Raw genomic sequence first — 13,137 nt, forward strand, 5'->3', positions numbered from 1 at the left:
TCGGGCATCATTTTGTGATTATTTGTGATCAGTTTCTCGTTGTCTGTTCAGAGCTGCTTTAATCCGAGTTTCTCGTCTTCCAACGAATGTCTATGGAGTAAATTCGAGTGAAATCATTGAGTCAGAGGCTGTGATGGATGCATTTTGCAGACCAAGTTAAAAACGAACCGTGCATATGTGTGATCCACTCACTTCGTTCATCATTTTGTGGTTATTTCACCTCTTCGCAGCTGCTGGAATCGCAGAATTCATCTTTATGAGGCAAATTCCAGTAAAAAGCAACGTGGGATGTGCGTCACCGTGGATGCATGTCACAGTCCAAGTTAAAAACATGACATTTACGCACGCTGGATCCACAGTGAACGCCACAGTTTGCAGGCGTTCATCAGTTTCCCGTTGTCTCGCCTTGCTGGAGCGGCCGTGCGCCACGAGCAGGTGCGCACCGGCTCCTCCAGCCTCCAGCGCCACGATGCAGCCAAGTGACCGCGAGTTGTGGGAGTTCACAGTCCGTGTCTAACTTTATCTCGTGGCTGTTTTAATGTGATTAACCTCAAGCAGCCTGCTACTGTCGTTGCATTCCAGTGTGAACTCTGTGCGAACTTCATTTCTTCAGTTCTGGTCACTGTGGGGACACGAGCCACAGTCGACCCCCCCCTGTGTAACATCCAGTTTAACGTGCACAATGTGGATTATGTTTGGTGTCCGCTGCTCTTTTCACTAAATTCCTTATGTCATGCACTTTAGCTGTAGTTTATGTGCGTCATGTGTGAATGTATTTCTCCCTCTTCATCACTACAAGTACCCTAGTTCATAAAATAGCTGGTTTTGCAGAACTGGTGTTGAAAAAGCTTTTTTTTTTATGATTGAATTGCAGTTTCCATAGCATGCACTTTGATTCCAGCTGAGAATGCATGCATCATTATATTTCTGTTTGTCATTTAATACCTTAAATTCAATGGATTTGTATATTTAATGCAAACAACCCCCACGCAGATGCAACACCCCTTCTCTAATTAATGCTGTTCACTATTCACAACACAGGCAACTTAATTTGTATTAAGTCTACTTAAAACTTTGTGCAGAGGAAAAGTTCAGGGATTAGCAGCAGATAGCGATTTGACTTATTAGACTTCCCCACATAATAACACAGACTTTCACCTTCACTGTTAATGGCTGAGCCCACAGGGACTTCACATTCAGACTCTAATTTAGCGCCTGAAGGGTCATTTCTGCTGCCTCAACACTGGCATTTAATGTGGGGGGGAAAAAGGGACATTAACCCACATTCATGCCAATCAATGTACTGAAGCTGATCCATACTGCCAATGCAATTAGAGCTACACACAGAAACCTCCCTTAAACATGTGGGAAAAGGCTGATTCCATGTGTGTGTGTGTTTTTTTTGTATTAATGTGCCGCTCTGGGGAAGCGGTGGAGTTGGAAGTTGCAGTTGTGTTGTGGATTTCAGCTCCACAGTCGGAAGCTGATGCATTTCTCAGAGAGCCTGTTGGGGGCAGCATGGCACACACATAATGTGATACCCAGATGATGGAGCTGAGCTGCTCGGGAGTGGAGGACCTCCAGTCAGACTCATAGATCAGGATTCAGATGCACTTTGGAAACTAACCGAGTCCCTGCTGTGACAAAACACTGCACTTTTTAAGCAACAAATATCTCATCTGCTAAAAAAAACGACATTTTTATTTTGTTTACGTGGCCCTATTGTCTGCAAACTGGTACCGGATGTTTAAGGCTTATACTTTAAACATTTTCTGATGAATAAATAGTGTTAATGTGGTGTAGTCTTCATGCCACGGGTCATTTTGTCATTTTATGCCAGAGAACTCTCTTACCCTGAAGCTCAAAGTATTCCCAGTCCATTCTTGTGTGAGGTTTATCAATCTCCCCCGCTGGCAGCCCCAGGACCAGGAGATTTATTTGCTCTGCAGGACTCCCAGTGGGGCCGGAGCTGTCGATAAATGTGCTCCTAATTGCACGAGTGTGTGTGTAAATATGTAAACCAGGAAGAAATCAATTGGATGCGTTTTACTCTGTGGGGCTGAGGTGACGGATTATGGCCACACACACACACACACACGGACGGGGAGGCTGAACGTGAGCTGGTGCTTGTGGCTCGAGACATTTTGTTGTGGAGAGGGGGGGGGTGTATGTGCGAACAGCTCACGAGGTAATTAGATCACTGAGGTAACCATAGTGCCAGCGTACTTCAGTGCACAGTATCGGCTGCAATTTGATCACAGGGAGCGGTTCTCTGGAAGTCTTTTAATTTACAAGTATAAAAACTCAACTCACTCCATAATCAGGATCATGCTGCCTCGGTTTCATCTCCTTCCACTGTGGGAACTTGTTTGGTTAAGATATTCTCATTCTATATTTTCCCTTCCCGATACTGATTCAGATTCCTGGACTTTGTGTATCATGTGATCCCGAGTACTGGTCCCCATACTAGTGCATTTATAAATCTAGCGACTTATTTAACAGCTGTATGCTACTAGCCCTGTGTGTAAGTGGTGATTACTGACTTTATTCATAGCCTGGCTCAGGTTAAACCGGCTTTAAGAAATCCATACAGAGAATGAATGTCATAGAACTTAATTTATTGTCATATACATAAATAAAAAAACACGAATAAAGAACAAATCCTTTAAATGGCTGTTAATGTGCATCCACAGTTTCTAAAAACAAAAGACCTTTTAAGCTTTAAACAGTAACAGCATCAAACCATAGAACTGTTCACTCCTTCAAACAAACTGTTAACCTGCAGCCAGAGTGTAGAAAAATAGACAATTATATGTCAAACATCCATCCTGATTCACTAAGGTGCACGTTTAACTCACTCCTCGTTCACTGACCGCTCTATAGCTTTGAGCATCGTTGAATATGTTTTGATAATTGTTCCTTGTTCAAGCACATTGTGTACTTCAAAAAAGCTGGGGCATATGTATTGTGAGTATTGTGAGCTACTGACAGGACAGGGGTTCTTTGAGATCTTTAAGGGGCCAATCGGACTTCAGCTGGGGCCAGTGCCCCCGCCTGGCCCCCGCCTCTGGATCCGCCCCTGCTAAAAACAGTAGTGGCTAGTGGCAGGATCAGCACATTTCCAGGAAAGGAAAATGCAACTTTATCGGGGGGGCGGGGAGACTAACATACTTGAAAGACATCGTATGGTTTCAGTACAAACGTTCGTGAATACCCGATCTGGCATCTTCTGAAGTATCGGGGGCCTTTTCGATGCTGCTATCGGAACATCTCTACTAGAGATGACCGTCCACCCCTCCCTCTCCATCTTTTGCATTCACAATGCCCACTGGATGCTATATTTCCAGAGCAGCGAGAGGGGGGAAAAAATAAATCAACACTATAAATCACTTGTTGTGTACGGCCTGTGCTTCTGCTTCCTACATCATGAGGACAGCTTCTATTTTTTTTTGTTCGACGCCCTGGCCTTTGATATCTATACTCCGTCTTTTGACCGAGCACATTAAATTCCAGGGAGCTGTGCACTTTGTTATGTTTACCACCTTTTCCAGCAGCCATAAAACCTGCCTTGTTTTCTGATAGGGGTTGAGCCGTGTCGCGTGTTGAGAATAATGCCCGTGCCTGGAGAGTGGAGCTGCAGTTTGTCACCGCGGAGTGACTGCTGCTGATAGCGCCCCGGTTGACCGATCCTGATTGCCATCCGAGCTGTGACTAAGGAGTAAAACAACACATCGGCTGCTCGGGAAGATAAACAGCACTTCATTTGAAGTCTGGCAATAATTTAGATTCTCACTTGAAATGTTTCTCCACTCCCAGCTGACTTAGATTTAATAGAGACTTTTCTGAAAGGTGTCCTGAAGGGTGGCAGTTTCTTTTGTGTGAGCCAGTGGAGAATGAAATTAAATATGCATGTGATTTTTCAAATTTTTTTTTTTAATATGGATGGCTTCAACCAATGTTGTAGGAGGAGGGGGGGAAAAAAAGCTTCTGGTGATTGATGATAGTACAAAGCAGAAAGTGAGGTGTACATTCTTCTGTGACTTTGCTTCTCAGACACTTTTTTTTATTATGAAGATAATGAAGGAGGTAGAAACACGTGGATTTACCGAAGCTGTTCAAACGCTGCGGTTACATGTGTGACTTTCTGAGGTTTTTCTGAGTTTGTTAGCAAAGTCGTCTTAAGACTGATCATGGGGGTGTCACTCTAAAAACTTTAACTTTAGGAACGTGCAAACATAAAATACTGCAGTAATGACTCGGTCGACAGCGATATGCTGCATTTTTCTTCAATAGAGATGTCTAACATGTGTATATATTTATATATCCATCAATTATCTATACCTCTTATATCCTGATGAGGGTTGTGGGGAAGGGCTGGAGACGATCCCATTGGGCGAGAGGCAGGTACAACCCAGACAGGAAGCACAAACAATCATTGACGTGCACATTCGCACCTTCACGAGGAGAACATGCCAACTCCGCCCAGAAAGACCCCGGCCGAACCAGGATTCGAACCTTGAACTTTGTTGTTGTGAGTTTTTCACAGTATCTGATATACAAATATCCACTATCTTGTATTTATGATACAGGAAGACAAAATATCGCTGCATTTGTGTTTTATGTCCGATAACAAACAACAGCTCTTAAAGTATAATCCCCCCCCCCCTCGGTAAGACTGATGCACTGCAGCCCTCAGTGACATCCGTTGTGTCGCTCCTCTCCTCTTCTTTGCACAGCTGCCTGACCAAACACAGACGACATGATATCACATCAAGCTATTTCAAGGCAATCCGCATTTCAAAATAAAATCTGCCGTCTGAGACGTCGCGGCAAAGGTCAGAGTCTAACGTCGGCGTCTGAAAATTAAAGATCAGCGTCGTGCTTCCAGACGCAAGAGTCATGCCAGGTGCAAAGGCGTCATATAAGAGAAGGTTATCTAACATTTTGCTATCCTCATTAGACTTATTATAACTGAATAACAAAACATGTTGCATCCCCGAGTAAAGGGCACACAGCTTGACACATTATTCAGCTGCGTTTCTATGGGAGAAGTCAGCATCTGCTCTCTGGAAATCGCCACAAGGGCTTCGAGGAAATGAGGGAAAATCACCAAGTGAAGGAGAAGATGAAGCAGGTTAGAGGCCAAATTGATACACCTGGAAAAAAAAAAAAGAACACAGATCGATGACTAGTTGTGCTCAAGTCAAAAAAAAACAAAAGAATTCTGAAATTAATTTCATTTACTCTGTTGTTTCTCCAGCTTTCTAAATTAAATTGAATTGCCGTGACAACAAACATAAAAAATTAATAAAAGTGGTATTAAGACTGTGACTGGAAGTGCGGTCTGTATTTGCACAGTGACACATTTAGTTTCGTTGGCTCCACACTCCTTCACATTAGATCTAAAATCAAACAGAGACTCTGAGGTTAAAGTCATAACTCTCACCTTTTTGATTTGAGTGTTTTTAAATCCACCGTGTGGCAGCTGGAGCTCCTTTAATGCGCAGACTCCAGTTTTAGGGCACAGAAAGTAATTTGATAAGTTAAACTTAAATAAAGTCATCACGCTTAATACAAATACAAAATAAATGCAAAGGCCGACTCAAGGTCAAAACTCGATTAACTTGATGAAATTAAGACTTTTAATATAACTTTTCCTCCTTTATACAGAGTACTTGTAGACCACATGTTTTTTCTGTAATAAAACAGAAATATCAAACTCCTCTTCATGCAAAGACCTGTCGACATCAGCAGAACCTCGGTATCTTCCCTGTCCTGCAGTTACCTCCTGGCTTTAGTTTTTTCCAGTTCGTTCCTCAGCGAGTGAGACACATGATAGTTCGGAGTCAGATGACTGACCTGGCCGCCGGAGAACATTCCACTGTTTGACCATAACAAAATCTCGGCGGTTGTGTTTGACTGAAAGCTGAGAATCATTGTTCTTCTGCATTGTCCTAAAACTGCAGGACCTTTTGTTAAATACCCATATTTTTACCCATAATGTGAAATTAAAGCTAAACGCTAACATTAAAAGAAACAAAGAGGATGAAGTTAAAAGTAGTGGACTGCAGAGCCGACACACAGACGGCAGCAAAGTGACTGTCCAGGGTGTTTTCAGACATTTTCAGGAGTTTGCGTTTCACATAGAAAGAACACGACATCTGACATTCAGACGTAATTCCCGTGCAGAGATCGCATTTTTTTGTTTTCAGCACATTGACGCTGGTATCGGCCGTTATCACCGAAAGCTCTTTAATGTCTTAGTGTTTCCAGGTTAACACTTTCATTGGCGTCTTCTACGTGTATGGCTCCTCTTCTTCATCCTGAGATTGTGGCATTCTACGAGTTTTGCGTCCATCGTGTGTTAGAAAACGCTGTGCAGCTACACACTGCACTGAACGTGTGGAAACCCGCTAAGCGCTGTTCCGTCACTAACACTTCCCGGGCAAAACAAAATCTTAGAACGCAAAGTCGAGCAATATGGTTCATCGTCTCCATGTCCCTGGAGTGCCACTCCACATTCAATCATTAGCTGTTGATTTTATTTACATTCTTGAGAGGCAGTAATAGTTTGAAGTTCATTCTCCAGGCGGCGGATGTGGCTGTGTTATCTGGGAGCTCTGCAGCGGAATGATAATTGGCCTTGAGATGTGACTGTGTGAAGGATGCTGGACAAACAGAGATGCTCTAATTATACACAGCTCCTTCTTCAAATGAAGAGGATAAAAGCTAATGAATCGCACACAGGCCAGCGCAGGGGCGGCCTAATGAAGAGAGAGTGAGAGACAGAGAGGGGAGTGTTTGTAAGAGAGGAGAGACTCTGTGTGGTGTGTGTGTGTGTGTGTGTGTGTGTGTGTGTGTGTGTGTGTGTGTGTGTGTGTGTGTGTGTGTGTGTGTGTGTGTGTGTGTGTGTGTGTGTGTGTGTGTGTGTGTGTGTGTGTGTGTGTGTGTGTGTGTGTGTGTGTGTGTGTTGGGCATGCTCGAACAATTCTGTGATCTCATCACCATGTCTTTTAAAAAAAAACAAAAAAACCCTGGGTATAAAAACAACTTGCTATGCAGCGGATCATGTTTACAGAAGTCTGCAGTCGTTGTAGGTGGCTTCGCAGAGTCCGGGCGCACGGGAAAAATTTCACTAATTAATGCTCCAAGGGTCTGAATTGTTATTAATGGTGACGGGAAGGAGGAGGGGAACGAGGGAATGAGGGAGGAGTAGGAGAAGCAGTTTAAATCAGGACATTACGGTGCGGCTGCTCAATTGATTGTTCGGCCTCATCTCTCTGAACCAGGCTGGATTAATTAGCAGGTTTACGCTGTTTAAAAAAATGCGATTGACTTAAGTACACATTCATTCACATTCTTTGCTATTGACAAGCTAACGTTGAGAAGTTCAGTGGGTGTCATAAAATCGTGACGGAAACCAGACACGCCAGAAACCAATGCGTGTTGTGTCTTGCAAAATGCGAAGAAAATCGCGGTTGGACGTTGTTCCCAAGGTGTAAAAGTAAAAGGCCAAAATAATACGTCACGACAGAAACCAACGTCGATGCATCTTCGCTACACAAAGAGAAAACCGTTGTTGCGCATCAAAAACAATTAGGACCTTAAACGCAAAGTTCGATTTGTGTAGAGAAGCCTCGGCATCTCTATAAAGTAAAATAAACGAGTGTGTTCAACCAGGTGTCACATGTTTGTGGGTTTTTTTGCGCAGTGGAAAAAGGGGCTCAACATTTGTTTTTTTATTTAAACGTCTTGAGAATTAAATCTGCATCAGCGACAGATGGAGAGCAGCCGCACAGTTACTCAGATTGAATTGACCCCGCCCCTGGCACATTCTTCACACATCGTCCACGACCTGCTCTTCACTCAGCTGGTTTCTATTCCGCATTGTCGTCTGTAACCCGGGGGTTATTACGCGAATTGAAATTGATTCAGATATGGCACGCTCTGTTATTTGGTGCAGGTGAGCATGTATAGAGCCTTGACCTGATGCGTGAAGCCTCATTTCAAGTCTTGTCAAATAAACCCCACACACACACACACACACACACACACACACACACACACACACACACACACACTGCCACTGCCACTGCCGGGAGTCGCACAGTTGACGAGGCTCTAAGTTTCTTCTGTTATTTCATGAATAACTCTTGAGTTGCCTCCTTCGCGGGACAAGTGCTCTCGCTAACTCGGAGGAGACTCTCTCGCTCTCTCGTGCCAAAAAGCTGTCAGCGTACAGGCCGCCGCGCCTCACACACAACTCGCCGTGTCGGTGGCTGACGTGTGTGTTGGTGTGTGTGCGTGTGCGTGTGTGTGTGAATGGGAGGCGGCTTCTGCTGTTTCACCTTGTCTCCTGTTATTTATTAGGCCTCTGTCAAGGCTCAGGCAGTAGGCAGGTGTACGTCCCTCCCTCCCCCGCTCCCCCTCCTCCCCCTCCTCCTCTTCCCCCCCCAATCCGGGGCCTTATGAGTATAACCAGGGGCAAAATTCTCCATTACTGTCAGTCCGAATCTGTTGCCGTCACATTAGCGCACGTCATCCAGTCATTAATGCATTAGGCCTCGTTTGAGTGCCTGTTATTTGCATTGGCTTTCTACGCCGTCTATTTGCCCTTGTGCTAAAAGCTGCCTTGGCTGAACCTGTTGACCATTTAACTGTTCAATAATGAAGCGATCCCCCAGGATGAATTAGGCCCTCATTGATTTTTGGTGAATAATGGTTATTAGTACGTGGAAAAAAAACGAAAATGAACCGTCTTTTTATGGTCTGTTAACGGGGACATGTGGCAAATTTCCACCTTTATTTACCTGCTGTACTGTGTGTTTTTAAAATGCAGCCGTATTCCCATAGCATATGATCTCCCCGCTAACGGCCGAGCGCGCCATTATCCACCCTTATCCTCCCCTTCTTCCTCCCAAAGCAGAATGTACCTGATTATACTCCTATCGGTCACACTCCGGCGCCTATTTGGAGGCCGTTATCTGTTTGTGGTGGAGACTCCTCGGGGGAAGCATACAGCCGATAAGAGACTGTTGTTCTGTAAACAGCCCTCTGACTTCCTCCGGCTGGGCTTGGCTCCCTTTCAAATGGGTCTCCTTTGTATTGGCCCTAAGCTCAAACCTCCGCGTGACTGATTCCCCAGGCGGCGGTTTAATGGCATTACTGTACGCTCTGCGCCGCGCCGGGTGGTCACTCTGGTGCCGTCGCAGCCGGAGGGGGGGTTGTCCGTACCCTTCAGAGGGAGACGGGGGGAGAGTAAGACGGTGGGAGCGATGTTGGAGGAAAGATGAACTGTTGTCTCTTGCTCAGCATGCGGAAAATGAGGATGATAATGTGACCCCCCTCATGCCCTTAAACTCAGTAGCTTGTGGTAATGGAATTATCAGGTGGTGCCGCAGTGTTTTTCCTCGCTGTCAATCACAATTTTAGTTTTTAACCATGTGGCAAACCCCTTATGACCAGATAAATTAGATCCTGACTTTAGCTTCTCACAGGGACACTTTCAGACACGCACTGAACTCTGGTGATGCACCGCAGGATTCAACGCTAGCGAGCGGGGCGTTTGATGACGTTTCTAAAACGCGACAGTAAATATCTGCCTCCGCCTGCTGCACAACCCCCATCTGAATCCTGCAGAGCCTTTGTTGCTGTTGTTGGAGAATCTCCCCTGTGTGTGTGTGTGTGTGTGTGTGTGTGTGTGTGTGTGTGTGTGTGTGTGTGTGTGTGTGTGTGTGTGTGTGTGTGTGTGTGTGTGTGTGTGTGTGTGTGTGTGTGTGTGTGTGTGTGTGTGTGTGTGTGTGTGTGTGTGTCGAAGGTAAATTGGCGGCGAATGTCCGGACCCAATTCTCTGCAGGACATGTCTGAAAACTGCTTCTGTAAACAGTCAGGTGCATCAATGGCTCCTCCGGGGAGGACTTGGCTAACTGCTGGACAGTCAGTCAGTACCGTTGAGCTCAGTTGCACGTTCCCCTTGTTTAATTCGCTAACGTGCCTGAGCAAACAGTGCATTGAGAATCAGCAGCCACAGGCAGTAACATAGCAAATTGTTGCACCAAATAACTCTGGTGTTAAACGCCGCTTCATCGACACAGCCACTGAGACACACAGCTGCGGGGCCCGCGCCGAAGACAAAACGATAACTGGAAAAGATGATGCTTGGCTCGAAGCTGGGCTCCCACCCTGTAATCACAGTTTGACATGCTAAAGAAATTACAGGGCGCAGGAGTCATTAGAAGTGCGGCTGCAGCGTCGCATCGCAAACGGAAACAAAGTTGAAAACACATGTTTTTGGAATAATGCACATCTGAATAAACAAAACCGGCGAAAATCTGACAAGTTGATTGTAATGATAGCGCGCTGCCCGCTGGGGGGGGGGGTAGAGTCAGTTGGATGTTGGACTTATTTGTATCAGGGTGAAAGAAGGAGTAATTAATGTGGAGAGCCTCGAGCATCAGTTGGTTTTCCAGCAACATTATCATCAGTCCCGGCGCCTCAGCTTCACACATCACCCTCTCCGATTAAATACATTAGAATTAACTTGACATGTTTGTTGTGTTTCTAATGTTAAAGTGAAACAATCTGTCTTTGTTGGATTTTTTTTTTAGATTTAAAACACTTGGTCCAGTTGTCTTTATTTATTTATTTTTTTTTGCTCGGTAGCCTCGAGAGCTACAGCTTAAAACCCTCTGAACTCTATGTGAATATTTTTTCTGTAGTGTGAATATCATTACCCGCTGCTGAGGCTCGACTGAAATGCAAACATGTCTTTTCCCCGTCCTACAAAGTCTTTGAGCAAGTCCCAGGGCTAATCGAGGATTTCCCTGTTGCCATTCCCAGATCTCTAAATGGGGCATTATTCATAATAGGATCCCTGCTGAAGGTGGGCTGTGGAAACATTTATAAAAAGAGTCAGGCACAAGAAGAAGAAATAAATCCAGAGCAGCTGGATTCACACCAACTCTATGATTTTTATTTATTTATTTTTGTCACCACATATTTTTTTAACCAAATTCAAATATGCCATCATGTTTTTGTTTTTTTTATTGCTTGTCATGGCTGCTGCTCTTCCTTATTCACCCTCCTACAAATTATGTAAATGTTTAAAATTACTATTCAAAGAAGAAAGCCCTCTAGCTGCTGGTTAGCAACTTGCTAGATAGAAAACACCAAATGAAGCAGAAAGACCTTTTAACAGTGACATTTTCATTTCCTATTTATTTTGGGATGTATATGTGTATAAATAATTAAACTAGCTCACACTCTTTTCTGAGTATTTCCCAATATGTGTATATTGTGCATGATAAATATTCATTTTTGTGACCACTGATAATCACCGGATTGATCCCATGCGCTTTTGTAAACCTAACCAAGTAGCGCTGGCTCCTAAGTTTGCCAAACTTTACTGTGAAAACTAACTAAACAATAAAAAAAAGAACATAAATTAAAATAAGTTCAGAAAGTATAAAGTAATAAACTGCACCAATGAACAAGCTTCTTTCTCTGAATGTTATTAGCCACAGTGATCAGCTGCAGACTCCAACATTTAAAATAGTTGCTCTATCTTGTTCTGGTGACGTCATTTGGGGGCAGAGCCTGCGCAGTAGTGATCTGGGGGTGGAGCTGCAGCATCAAGACCCCGCCCACATACCAGTCACAGCTGTCGATCATGATACCACACCCCCTTTTGTAACGCATCAAATAACTGATAAGAAACGAGCTTATTAGAGAAATGAACACCATCTTTGTAAAAATAATTTTTTTTACGCAGGCTTGAATTTTTTTAGTTTATCCCACTTGCTAACCTGGACAGGGTGTAGTTCATTACCTGTACAGGCAGCCACTAGGGGGCGATGAAGATGTTTTGGCTTTAATTAGCTGTTATGTCGTTTATCCGTCATAATTTAATTAATTCAACAACTAGATAATTTAAAATACAAAGTCAGAAATATTTTTTACGATATAGTTTTTGCACTGACATAAACAGACGGGATGTTGTATCGTACGCTGCATCGTCTTGAGAGATACAGGAAACATCACTGCACATACGAGCGTGAGTGAAGTGAAGTGTTGATGAGTTCATTTTCCACACATGGCCTCGGCCTCCCTCTGACAGGCCGGCGTGGCTCATCCCCGGAGCAGCCACTCGGCCTCATTTAGTCGCTGGAGGAGCTGCAGCAGCATCAAACAGTGCAGATCAGCATCGCAGTGGCCTGGTGAGGCAGAGGTTCAGACGATGAATAATTTACTCCCGTGAGCCCAAACTTCTTGCCATAAGACTAATATTCAGCAGCACCTGTGTGTCTGAGAATCTTCCCCCCCCTTTCAACCCACAGGTTCTTCTCCCGGGGGGGAAAACCTCACCCCAGCTGTGCTCTCACCGAACTGTCAGAATAGCATCGCAGTGGCTGAGCTGTGAGGACAGAAGTGTACAGAGGAAATGTAATTCAGTCTGCTGCCGTGTGACTGGACTCAGCAATACCGAGGAAAGTTTGGACATAATTAGGACTGGATTGAGCCTCACTACTTTCTTGCCAGCGACTGTAATGCAGCGGTGAATATTAAGACTAAGAGCTGGCATCCGATGTCTGCACGTATCCGTAAACATGTTTACTTCGTTCTTTGACTGTGTCGCTCCTGACTTAGATATTTACTCTCATCGCAAAGGTTCAGTCAGTCGCTGCATCTCCATCGACAGTTTTCCTTCAGACGGAATCGTAGATGTTTAAATTTAAACATTTCAATCGTAGTGTTCAAGTCTAGAGATTTTTGAGGATGTCATGATATTATGAGAATTTTCTTTTCAAAGTCCCGATAAATATTGAGTATGACATAATTTCTAAATTATATCCTCTGATATTCCCCCCAAAAAAGAAACGTAACCTAAAATTACGACTTCATTTTTGTAATATTTAAACTTTTGGGGAAATTCATGACTTTATTCCAGTAAAATTAGTAAAATTCTCATCTTATTCCTGTGATATAACATTTTTTTTCCCATAAGATTATGTTTTTACTCTTGTACAGTAAAATTACAACTTAAGTATCATTAAATTCCGTCTTTCTAATTGAAATCTCATTTTCCAACCATTTTTTTGGTCCTTGTAACTTTCTGTTTGCGTTAGTTGAGATTCAGAC

General features: G+C 43.9%; 1 protein-coding gene across 10 annotated transcripts in view; it reads left to right on the top strand.

Moving 5' to 3' along the window:
- Nucleotides 1–13,137, top strand: part of LOC118118056 (receptor-type tyrosine-protein phosphatase mu) — a 149,750-nt gene that overhangs the window by 1,061 nt on the left and 135,552 nt on the right. The window lies entirely within an intron of this gene.

The sequence above is a fragment of the Hippoglossus stenolepis genome, chromosome 11 (assembly GCF_022539355.2).
Source record: "Hippoglossus stenolepis isolate QCI-W04-F060 chromosome 11, HSTE1.2, whole genome shotgun sequence".
Classification (NCBI taxonomy): domain Eukaryota; kingdom Metazoa; phylum Chordata; class Actinopteri; order Pleuronectiformes; family Pleuronectidae; genus Hippoglossus; species Hippoglossus stenolepis.